Source organism: Oncorhynchus clarkii, chromosome 24, assembly GCF_045791955.1.
Source record: "Oncorhynchus clarkii lewisi isolate Uvic-CL-2024 chromosome 24, UVic_Ocla_1.0, whole genome shotgun sequence".
In the NCBI taxonomy this organism is placed as follows: domain Eukaryota; kingdom Metazoa; phylum Chordata; class Actinopteri; order Salmoniformes; family Salmonidae; genus Oncorhynchus; species Oncorhynchus clarkii.
The window spans coordinates 23,100,911-23,114,570 of NC_092170.1; positions in this window are offsets into that span (position 1 = coordinate 23,100,911).

The window sequence follows — 13,660 nt, forward strand, 5'->3', positions numbered from 1 at the left end:
CAACATTTTTGAGAAATAAGCTTTTTGTGCGTATATGGAAAATGTCTGGGATCTTTTATTTCAGCTCATGAAACATGGGAATGACGGACTGTTGTTTCTCTTTGCTAATTTGAGCTGTTCTTGCCATTATATGGACTTGGTCTTTTACCAAATAGTGCTATCTTCTGTACACTACCCGTACCTTGTCACAACACAACTGATTGGCTCAAAAAGCATTAAGAAATTCCACAAAATTAACTTTTAACAAGGCACACCTGTTAATTGAAATGCATTCCATGAAGCTGGTTGAGAGAATGCCAAGAGTGTGCAAAGCTGTCATCAAGGCAAAGGTTGGCTATCTAAAATCTAAAATATATTTGTATTTGTTTAACACTTTTTTGGTTACTACATGATTCCATATGTGTTATTTCATAGATTTGATGTCTTCACTATTATTCTACAATGTAGAAAATTGTACAAAAAATAAAAACCCTTGAATGAGTAGGTGTGTCAAAACTTTTGACTGGTACTGTATAGTGTACTTATTTTATTCTCTCACTTCCTTGGCTGCTCTCTCAAGAACCTCAAGTGGGGCTTGTTTTATATTTGTATACATGATGTCTGCTCTGTAACAATAAAAATGCTCTATCTTGAGTAAATATAAATTACACATTGTACCAATACTATACATATTCTAAAAAAAAACTGACGAAATGTAATCATAAATTGTATGGGATATGGTGGCCATAGGCTCAATTTACCCCATGGGCAATGGCTCAACTTAATCCAAGACAAACAGTTTGACTATATTAGCCCACACAGCTCCAAGGATGCACTTTCATGTTATGTTAATGACCTCATACTGTAGCTTACCTGTCTACTTTGGTTTAGATACAAGCATCATGAAACCTATAACACAATACATTCATTTGACTTTGTGAAAATCATTTTTTTTGTTTTCAGATATCAACCTCAAATCAAATATTTCAACTCACAATACCATGCATGTTTGGAATCCTCGGGTCTTCAGCATTCTACTGTAAGTAAACTAGCGTGTAGGCTACCTGTGTTGTTTTCTGTCACTAGAAGGGGAGGTTGTTTTCCCACGTTGGTTTTGTCCTTGCTTAAAGAGAGGGATGGAGATGCTCTTGAACAAACCGTCCTCAGCCGACTCCTCCAGCCTCAGTTGAGGGATCAGGTGTCCGAAGGCCATGATGTTTATCACAACACCTGCGCGTATTTACAACGTATAGCCACTGATAAAGAGGGCGCACTTCGAGAGACAAGCCTACAACACTATAAAGAACTAATAAAACGAGTGCTGGTGCTTCTGTCGCTCTTATAATGTGGTCTCCATCGCCCCAAGATCCTTGTCATAGCTCCTAAACGCTTTACTGCCGCTGAAAAGTATAATGTGGATGCTGAGGTGCAGTTGGTGCCAAGCGTCTCACAAATCGCTTCACTCTGGAGTCGCGTGAGCCAAACGATGGGACAGAATCATTGTGGAGGACCGCGCGCAACTGGGTAGAGTGAGCATGCGTCGTTTGTTAATGGATCTAATGAGGCCCTCTTTACGATTCAGTGGACAGTTTCAAATATGTTGTTTTCATTAGAAGTTAGGAAATTAAAATGCATGTTTATGTAAACCATTATTATTTGCCTGACCTGATGCTGCCTGTCACCCCAAACTTCACATATGTCACGTCCTGACCCTCTATGGTGGAGTAGGTCAGGGTGTGACTAGGGGGTAGTCTAGTTTAATATTTCTATGTGGGGTCTAGTTTAATTTTCATAGGTTGGTGATTTGTATGATTCCCAATTAGAGGCAGCTGGTAATCATTGTCTCTAATTGGGGATCATATTTAAGTAGATGTTGTTCCCACCTGTGTTTGTGGGATAATATTTTGTGTTTCACGTTTCTTTATTGTTTTGTTGTGCGGCTCACTTAATTCAATAAATAAGATATGGAACCCACGCTGCGTGTTGGTCCGAGTATGCTTCCAACGACAAATGTGACAACATAAGATCCTTTATGTTTCGACCTGAGCTCCAGCCAATGACTGGTAATACATCCGGATCCCTTCAAGTTAAATGCTTCTCACCCACTATGTTTCTATCATGGTGATGAATGTGGGATTTGGCTAGAAAACATACCTCAATCCAGTGATGGAAGATGCAAAGTCAAGAAGATTAAAATTGGCTTTTTTGTTCCTCTTGCTAGGCTAGCTAATTCTAAAGCCACCTATTGGATTCCACAACACCTTCAGAAGCTACTCACTCCAACACGTTGCATTTTCATGGAATCCAATGGGCTGCTTTAGGACATTTTTCCAGGTTGTGTGTTGTTTATATGTCCAGCAGTAGAGTCTAGCTCTCACCCATCCCCACCCTTTCTCCCCCTCAATTGAGAGATTGGCTGAATCCAGGAGCTGGAGGTGATAGCAATCTGACAGTCTAAATTCACTTCACTCCTGTGCACGATGCTGTCTCTTCAGGCCCTGAATGGCTAGCCAGCATGGCATACGCTCTCCAAGGGTATAAGTTTGGCCTGTACCCGTAAAGTCTTTTGTCCAGTTTGTGAGCATGGGTGGTTTTACAGATCTAGGATCTTAATTTGACCCTGTTTGCTACAGCAGGAAAATAATCCTGCAGCAACAGCAAATGTGAATTATTATGTTGATTATAATAAATGGTCTGACATTTCAAAGTGGAAATTACAAACATCAGAAGGCTTTTTAAACCTCAAATATACTAGACATTCTATATTTCCTGCATTGCAGGAAAGTTATCCTGCAACAGGGTGAACAAATTAAGATCCTACATCTGTACATGCATGGGATGCATGACCACAAATCTGCTTATTCCCCTCTGGTCACTGACCAGCAAACACAGAGAGCCAGGTCTCTCTCTTTCAGTACTGGACCCAGAATCAACCCCTGCGGTACCCGACATGACATACAGTTGAAGTCGGAAGTTTACATACACTTAGGTTGAAGTCATTAAAACTTGTTTTTCAACCACTCCACAAATTTCTTGTAAACAAACTATAGTTTTGGCAAGTCGGCTAAGACATCTGCTTTGTGCATGACACAAGTCATTTTTCCAACAATTGTTTACAGACAGATTATTTCGGTTATATCTCACTGTATCACAATTCCAGTGGGTCAGAAGTTTACATACACTAAGTTAACTGTGCCTTTAAACAGCTTAGAAAATTCCAGAAAATTATATCATTGCTTTAAAAGCTTCTGATAGGTTAATTGACATCATTTGAGTCAGGTGAAGGTGTACCTGTGGATGTATTTCAAGGCCTATGTTAAAACTCAGTGCCTCTTCGCTTGACATCATGGGAAAATCAAAAGAAATCAGCCAAGACCTTCACAAGTCTGGTTCATCCTTGGGAGCAATTTCCAAACTCCTGAATGTACCACGTTCATCTGCACAAACAACTGTACACAAGTATAAACACCATGGGACCACGCAGCAGTCACACCGCTCAGGAAGGAGACACATTCTGTCTCCTAGAGATTAACGTACTTTGGTGCGAAAAGTGCAAATCAATCCCAGAACAACAGCAAAGGACCTTGTGATGATGCTGGAGGAAACATGTACAAAAGTATCTATAGCCACAATAAAACGAGTCCTATATCGACATAACCTGAAAGGTCACTCAGCAAGGAAGAAGCCACTGCTCCAAAACCACCATACAAAAGCCTGACAACGGTTTGCATCTGCACATGGGGACAAAGATTGTACTTTTTGGAGAAATGTCCTCTGGTCTGATGAAACAAAAATAGAACTCTACCGAACTGGCCGTAATGACCATCGTTATGTTTGGAGGACAACACAGGAGGCTTGCAAGCCAAAGAACACCATCCCTGGGGTGGCAGCATCATGTTATGGGGATGTTTTGCTGCAGGATGGACTAGTGCACTTCACAAAATAGATGGCTTCATGAGGGAGGAAAATTATGTGGATATATTGAAGCAACATCTCAAGACATCAGTCAGGAAGTTAAAGCTTGGTTGCAAATGGGTTTTCCAAATGGACAATGACCCCAAGCATACTTCCAACGTTGTGGCAAAATGGCTTAAGGACAACAAAGTCAAGGTATTGGAGTGGCCATCACAAAGCCCTGACCTCTCCCTGTGGAACATTTGTGTGCAGAACTGAAAAAGCGTGTGCGAGCAAGGAGGTCTACAAACCTGACTCAGTTACACCAGCTCTATCAGGAGGAATGGGCCAAAATTCACCCAACTTATTGTGGGAAGCTTGTGGAAGGCTACCCAAAACATTTGACCCAAGTTAAACAATTTAAAGGCAATGCTACCAAATACAAATTGAGTGCATGTAAACTTCTGACCCACTGGGAATGTGATGAAAGAAATAAAAGCTGTTATAAATAATTCTCTCCACAAATATTCTGACATTTCAAATTCTTAAAATAAAGTGGTGATCCTAACTGACCTAAGAAAGGGCATTTTTACTAGGATTAAATGTCAGGAATTTGAAAAACTGAGTTTAAATGTATTTGGCTAAGGTGTACAGTGCCTTGCGAAAGTATTCGGCCCCCTTGAACTTTGCGACCTTTTGCCACATTTCAGGCTTCAAACATAAAGATATAAAACTGTATTTTTTTGTGAAGAATCAACAACAAGTGGGACACAATCATGAAGTGGAACGACATTTATTGGATATTTCAAACTTTTTTAACAAATCAAGAACTGAAAAATTGGGCGTGCAAAATGATTCAGCCCCTTTACTTTCAGTGCAGCAAACTCTCTCCAGAAGTTCAGTGAGGATCTCTGAATGATCCAATGTTGACCTAAATGACTAATGATGATAAATACAATCCACCTGTGTGTAATCAAGTCTCCGTATAAATGCACCTGCACTGTGATAGTCTCAGAGGTCCGTTAAAAGCGCAGAGAGCATCATGAAGAACAAGGAACACACCAGGCAGGTCCGAGATACTGTTGTGAAGAAGTTTAAAGCCGGATTTGGATACAAAAAGATTTCCCAAGCTTTAAACATCCCAAGGAGCACTGTGCAAGCGATAATATTACAATGGAAGGAGTATCAGACCACTGCAAATCTACCAAGACCTGGCCGTCCCTCTAAACTTTCAGCTCATACAAGGAGAAGACTGATCAGAGATGCAGCCAAGAGGCCCATGATCACTCTGGATGAACTGCAGAGATCTACAGCTGAGGTGGGACTCTGTCCATAGGACAACAATCAGTCAGTCGTATATTGCACAAATCTGGCCTTTATGGGAGAGTGGCAAGAAGAAAGCCATTTCTTAAAGATATCCATAAAAAGTGTTGTTTAAAGTTTGCCACAAGCCACCTGGGAGACACACCAAACATGTGGAAGAAGGTGCTCTGGTCAGATGAAACCAAAATTTAACTTTTTGGCAACAATGCAAAACGTTATGTTTGGCGTAAAAGCAACACAGCTCATCACCATAAACACACCATCCCCACTGTCAAACATGGTGGTGGCAGCATCATGGTTTGGGCCTGCTTTTCTTCAGCAGGGACAGGGAAGATGGTTAAAATTGATGGGAAGATGGATGGAGCCAAATACAGGACCATTCTGGAAGAAAACCTGATGGAGTCTGCAAAAGACCTGAGACTGGGACGGAGATGTGTCTTCCAACAAGACAATGATCCAAAACATAAAGCAACATCTACAATGGAATGGTTCAAAAATAAACATATCCAGGTGTTAGAATGGCCAAGTCAAAGTCCAGACCTGAATCCAATCGAGAATCTGTGGAAAGAACTGAAAACTGCTGTTCACAAATGCTCTCCATCCAACCTCACTGAGCTCGAGCTGTTTTGCAAGGAGGAATGGGAAAAAATGTCAGTCTCTCGATGTGCAAAACTGATAGAGACATACCCCAAGCGACTTACAGCTGTAATCGCAGCAAAAGGTGGCGCTACAAAGTATTAACTTAAGGGGGCTGAATAATTTTGCACGCCCAATTTTTCAGTTTTTGATTTGTTAAAGTTTGAACTATCCAATAAATGTCGTTCCACTTCATGATTGTGTCCCACTTGTTGTTGATTCTTCACAAAAAAATACAGTTTTATATCTTTATGTTTGAAGCCTGAAATGTGGCAAAAGGTCGCAAAGTTCAAGGGGGCCGAATACTTTCGCAAGGCACTGTATGTAAACTTCCGACTTCAACTGTATGTTGTCTGCCCATATGTCATAGACTAGCCTATGGTTAAAGAATTGAAGACTTCTCATTCAGAATTCTTTAGACTGTAGCTAATAGACTAATCCTCAAAGCTCTGCTGATTTGTGTAGTTTTCCTGAGGAGTCTCAGCTCAATTACCTTACGGTGGGCTTCCTAGTCATCACTTGTATTCAATTAGCTCTCTTCTATTGAACTGCATGGAGTCAGCTTAGCATCTGTCAAATACATGTCTTAAGGGCCCAGAATAATTGTATTTTGAAACCATATGGCATGCCAATTTGGACTAGGCCTACTCTTACTTTTCTGCACTCTGCCTCCATGAAGAGATATTACTAATTGCTTTAATTTACAATTAGGCCACCCAAACAATGTTTTTTAGTTGTTTTACTTCATAAATATTAATGTAACAGGTGCTCTACTTTCTTATTTAGCATCAATCAGGTTTAGTGAATTCATTAGAATCTCCAAGATTGAACCTAACGCCAATGGCTTAACTAAAACGCATTTATGTTTGAACAATTTCTCCGAAAAGTCACATGGGCAATCCTTCTGCCCAAAATAACATATTGACCAGCAGTTCTAGGGAAACAAAACATTTGTAACTATAAAAGATTCCACAATATTGTGCCCTTTATACACAGGTCAAAAGGAAGGTTGGCCACCCAAAAGAGCCATAGAGAAGGACGAATGAGGAAGAGATAAGGCAGGAACCACCTGGAATAAGGTCATGACAATTACCCAGAACCAAGTTAGCTGGAGATGCACCATTGATGCCCATTTCTCCACTATGGTCTAAAAGGAATAAGTCAAGTAAGTATCTTTCTTTTAGCACTGTGAGCAGGGCAAGAAGTAACAAGTATCAAGAAGTATCAAGAAGTAAATTATGAGCAATTGAATGTCTTCAGACTGGAATGATGTCTGCACAGTTCATCTGGATGAAAGGGGAGTCGGGGACTCTCGATTTAAAAAGGGAATTATAATGCCAAATGGATGTTAAAAATAGCATCCTATTAACCTCTCCAATTGACTCTATGGCAGCGCTGTAATTAGTGTAGTCGTCAGACAGTGAAATGTGCTTTAGATGCGAGTCACAGTGCAATACCCATTATCCACTGAGAGTCACTGAGAGAACTGAGAGGCAGACAGACATCGTTAAAAGTGTACGATGTGTGTGTTAAGTTTGACACAACCTTCAGACAAATCTATCAATTGCTCAATAGTATCTTTCACCAGCCTTTTGGCTTTTATACAGAGTTCAAACTCCGGCAAGAGAGGCATTGTGTCCTATACAGCAGCAGTTGCCATTTTAGATGGAAATCAATGGGCAGATGGTTACCAATTGTAATTTAGGCAGAAGATATTCTTGTACAGAGAGATACATGACCATGATAGTTGTATGTGGGTTGTCAAAATATATGTGAGTGCCCAGTGGGTACATACTACATTACTGTAGGCCTACAGTACTAGTGATGGGTCGTTCGCAAACGAGTCGGCTCTAAGAGCCGTTGTAGGTGAACGTTGGGAACCGGCTCGCACACACCAGAAGAGCCAAATCTATTTATAAAAAATAAAAAAAATTAAGATATGAATAATCAAAAGATTTAAATGAATGGAATTAACTAATTTAAGGAACATATGGATGCTGTTTGACGAGAGAGCAACTGGGGATACAGCACGAAGGAATCCCTCAGCAGATGCCATAATGGAGGTTCGATCCTATTTGGAGGAGCCCCTCCAAGATCTGCAGAACCTCTGAGCTGGTGGAAGAACAAGGCCTCTGTCTACCCACAGCTTACTAAAGCCATGACAGGGAGACTCTGCATAGTGGCCACATCCCTCGAAAGTGAGGCAGCTTGCATTTCTGAATGCAAATCTCTCATAAAAGCAAAATATGGTCAGCATTGCTGTGTGCTGCTGGTTATAACATAGCAATTAAGAAGAAAGAGAGAGAAGAGGGACCAGTTGAATGTTTTAAGTGGGATGCTGCAGTTTTACACATTGTTATTTATTTTCTTTGATATGGTGCAATATTCTATTATTATGTTGTTCAGATTGTATTAGTTTTGAATTGTTACATTTATATGCACTTTGTTTATAACCATTTAAAAAGTTATACTGTAAATGCACATGTGTAATAGCATCCCTCTTTTTTACATTGATTTCAATTTGTGGGATGCTGCAGTTTTGCAAATTATTTATTTTTCTTTGATATGGTTCAATATTCTATTACGCTGTTCAGATTGTATTCGTTTTGAATGGTTAGATATATATGCACTTTGTTTATATACATTAAAAAGTTATACTTTGAATGCAAATGTTTAATACACTGTGGTTATTAAGGTAGAGTATGATTTCATTTAATAATTTAATTTGAATTGTTTTAACACCAATCATAGTCAAACTATCACAAACTGTTTGACTTGAAAAAATACATACATTTTTTAAGATCCGTTTGGGAGCCAAAAGAGACGGCTCTTTTTTGTGAGCTGAGCCGAACGAGCCGTAATGCCCATCACTACGCAGTACCAGTCAAAAGTTTGGACACACCTACTCATTCAAAGGTTTTCTTTATTTTTACTATTTTCTACATTGTAGAATAATAGTTAAGACATCAAAATGATGAAATAACACATATGGAATCATGTAGTAGCCAAAAAAATGTTAAACAAATTTAGATATATTTTAGATTTTAGATTCTTCAAAGTAGCCACCCTTTGCCTTGATGACAGCTTTGCACAATCTTGACATTCTCCCAACCAGCTTCATGGAATGTATTTCAATTAACAGGTGTGCCTTGTTAAAAGTTAATTTGTGTAATTTCTTAATTCTTTTTGAGCCAATCAGTTGTGTTGTGACAAGATAGGGGTGTTATACAGAAGATAGACCTATTTGGTAAAAGACCATGTCCCTATTATGGCTAGAACAGCTCAAATTAGCAAATAGAAACGACTGTCCATCAGTACATTATGACATGAAGGTCAATCAACACGGAAAATTTGAAGAACTTTGAAAGTTTCTTCAAAAGCAGTAGCAAAAACCATCAAGCACTATGATGAAACTGGCTCTCATGAGGACCGCCACAGGAATGGAAGACCCAGAGTTACCTCTGCTGCAGAGGATAAGTTCATTAGAGTTACCAGTCTCAGAAATTGCAGCCCAAAAAATGCTTCACAGAGTTCAAGTAACAGACACATCTCAACATCAACTGTTCAGAGGATACTGCGGGAATCAGGCCTTCCTGGTCAAATAGCTAAAAAGAAACCACTACTAAAGGACACCAATAATAAGAAGAGACTTGCTTGGGCCAAGAAACACCAGCAATGGACATTAGAGGGGTGGAAATCTGTCCTTTGGTTTGATGAGTCCAAATTTGACATTTTTGGTGTAGGTGAACGGATGATCTCTGCATGTGTGGTTCCCACCGTGAAGCATGGAGGAGTAGTGACGTTGCTTTGCTGGTGACACTGTCAGTGATTTATTTTGAATTCACGGCACACATAACCAGCATGGCTACCACAGTATTCTGCAGTGATACACCATCCCATCTGGTTTACGGTTAGTGGTACTATAATTTGTTTTTCAACAGGACAATGACCCAACACACCTCCAGGATGTGTAAGGGCTATTTGACCAAGAAGGAGAGTGATGCATCAGATGACCTGGCCTTCACAATCACCTGACCTTAACACCATTTATTATTTTTATATTTAAGTCAGTTAAGAACACATTCTTATTTTCAATGACGGCCTAGGAACAGTGGGTTAACTGCCTTGTTCAGGGGCAGAATGACAGTTTAACTTGTCAGCTTGGGGATTCAATCTGGCAAACTTTCGGTTACTAGTCCAACACTCTAACCACTAGGCTACCTGTTACCCCAAGATGGTTTGGGAAGAGTTGGACTGTAGAGTGAAGGAAAAGCAGCCAACAAGAGCTCAGCATATATGGAAACTCCATCAAGACTCCATCATTCCTGGTGAAGCTGGTTAAGAGAATGCCAAGAGTGTGCAAAGCTGTCATCAAGGCAAAGGGTGGCTACTTTGAATAATCTCAACTATAACATATATTTTGATTTGTTTAACACTTTTTTGGTTACTACATGATTCCATATGTGTTATTTAATAGTTTTGATGTCTTCACTATTGTTCTACAAAGTAGAACCTCATAAAAATAAAAACTCTTGAATGAATAGGTGTCCAAACTTTTGACTATCGTCCTAATCTTATCAATGCCATTTTGATTAAAGTACTCCAGTTGTTGCATTATCAGCATCCTTTCAGCAATTGTGTGAATCAGTACTGATAAAGCAGTTCCTTTGTAAACTGACATTCATATATAACCATATGTGGACAGTGACACATGCATTTCTTCTGTATCGTTAGCTCGGTTTCCTTACAATTTGTGACAGATTTTCATGTGAATATTCTAAAATATGCTTAAAACAATATGCACATTTTCCCACTAGATGTTTCCAACAAACAGACTTTTTGTGGATAAAAGGCTGTGCCTGATGACAAAAGACGCATACAAATAACTTTTACAGTTAAATTCCCAGTTTTGGGGAAAAGTACAAATGGTCATACTTGAGTAAAAGTAAAGATACCTTAATAGAAAATGACTCAAGTAAAAGTAAAAGTCACCCAGTAAAATACTACTTGAGTAAAAGTCTAAAAGTATTTGATTTTAAATATACCCAAGTATCAAAAGTAAATGGAATTGCTAAAATGTACTTACGTATGTAAAGTAAAAATCACATCAAATTCCTTATATTAAGCAAAACAGACTGCTCAATGTTATTCTTTTTTAATGACGGATAGCAGGGGCACACTCCAACATCATTTACAAACAAAGCATTTGTGTTTAGTGAGTCTGCCAGATCAGATGCAATAGGGATGACCAGGGATGTTCTCTTGCTAAGTGTGTTGGACAATTTTCCAGTCAAAATGTAACAAGTACTTTTGGGTGTCAAGGAAGATGTATAGAGTAAAAAGTACTTTATTTTCTTTTGGAATGTAGTGAAGTAAAAGTAGCCAAAAACATAAATAGTAAAGTAAAGTACAGATACACCCCCCCCCCCCGAAAAAATTAAAAATAAGTAAAAATACTTTACACCAATGTAAATTCCCATGAAGGCTACCGAATGAAAAATATAAGTTTAATGTGTTTCATAGCATTTTCAACTCTACTGATGGTTTTGAAACAAAAACTGTTGCGTTCTATAGCAAATGTGCACACTCTTCTCTTGGCTGATGCGCTCTAGCAAACATTTAGCAGGTACCGTGCGGGTAGGCTACCTATATTATGAGATGAATATGGATAAGAGCGATAGGTCTATTATTTGTATTTGTCAAAGACACTTGATATTTATTGGAAAGGTGCATCAAGCTCATCACCTTGCACATTTCCCAACCTGTGAAGTTAATAATAATTTATTTAATCTGTAGCCTGATAAACTGCATGCTTTCCCAAGTGGTAGTGGGAGGACCACACATTAGCATCAGGTGACTCCAACTTATTTAACTACAAATATTTGTCTATTTATTGAGGCTACCAGACAGCCATTTTCATTATTTTACCAGACAGCCCTGTTCATTATTTTACCAGACAGCCCTGTTCATTATTTTACCAGACAGCCCTGCTCATTATTTTACCAGACAGCCCTGTTCATTATTTTACCAGACAGCCCTTTTCATTATTTTACCAGACAGCCCTTTTCATTATTTTACCAGACAGCCCTTTTCATTATTTTGTCTAAAACACATTTTGATTATGTAATTGTAAAATAGGGACCTTGTATCAGTCATAAGGGCATGACATCAGCAGAAGGCAAGGCAGGTTGACATGCTCAGAGTGTACATTTATTTACTGGTGATCCAATGGTGAAAGCACAATATCATACAAAATATCCAAGTAGATTGACCAAACATACAGAAGCGATAGCCCAAAAGAAATAGCCTTTGTTTAAGGCTTAACCTGTCCTATCTGAATGGACAGGTAGAGGGCAAGACAGTACAGTCTACCCTTGAGAAACTAAATCGGTCTAACAGGAGCTCCAACAGGTAAGCCTACATAATATAAGCACTTGGCCCCCAGGACCATACAAATGACCCAATTGGCAATTACAACCTATACACTGGTTCTACAATGTAAAATGCAATTTACACATACATTGTTACATTCGTGTTAATTAAACTTAATGATTATTAATGATATTTAAACACCATGCATACACGGAGCAATCATTTTATCTTACTCTACGTTCTGACTCCAAAGGGTAGAGTGCAGGCCACGTAGTCTATTTCAATGCGCACTGAGGCAAGCGCGCTCCTTTTACGCACAACCAGAATGACAAAGACGTAGGACACAGACACACGGAACTCAAACATTACACAGAAAGTAGGACACAGACACACGGAACTCAAACATTACACAGAAAATATGAACAAAGGAAACCATACTTTCAATTAACTAAGCTTCATAAGTAAATTATACTTTTGAAGCAAGTACCAGTGGCCTATGCTAGTAATTGTTACCCGATTGCTGATGAGCTTGCAAAGTAAACAGTTCATATTCTTGATCAGGGACAACTTTGGTTTTAGAAGCACATATTTTTTTGTCCTATTGGATAAACACTCCAAACATCCTTCCCCACCGCTCAGAGGCGTCCGCATGGTCCCAAACCACGCCGCGGCCATGTTTTGTATCACATTCCAATGATAAAACTGGGGTGGGACAAAAATGCAATTTCAGAATGTGGGCTGTCCCCAGTGTTCTCGATCACCAAATTTGTTTGGGAGCTGCATATTTATTTATTATGGCAATCCTTTCTTCCTATAATTTACTTTCGAGCTGCAACATTATTACCTAGGTGGACAATGTGTGACTGACAAAAAACACCACCAACGCAAAGAGACGTACATTTACAACACAAACACCACCCACAGTTGATTTAGACTACAGGATAAATTAGATAGGTCTAGTCTTTACAGATCCACACAGTCCTGTAGCTGTACAGCAAATCAGCAATCTGTTCGCTAGATCATCACCCGACCTGTATTGATTGCCAGTTTTCTAGTCCAATCAGAGTGCCAAGTGTGCGTTTTACTAGCCAATCTGTTCCAGTTTTTTTTTGCAAGAGCAATGCTGCGGCTACTGTCTCTGGCTGCTGTTAGAGTAATCCATGTATACTGTGCCACAAAATGAGTGACAAAACATTACAAAACCTGTCCAGGCTTCAAGTCAAGCCTCAAGTTATTCTATATCTCGTCTCAAGTCATCAAATTTGTGACTTGAGTCAGATTTGGGTCCAAGTCATGTGACTAGAGTACACAACTGCCAGAAGGAGCCTCAACCAAAGCTATTCATGGCTTCACTGTTTCTTTCCCGATTACCACCAACATACTGTAGTCTAGATAGTCATGTGAGGATTTATTATAAACTGATAAAGTTAATTATTGTTATGCCTGATTTCTCAGT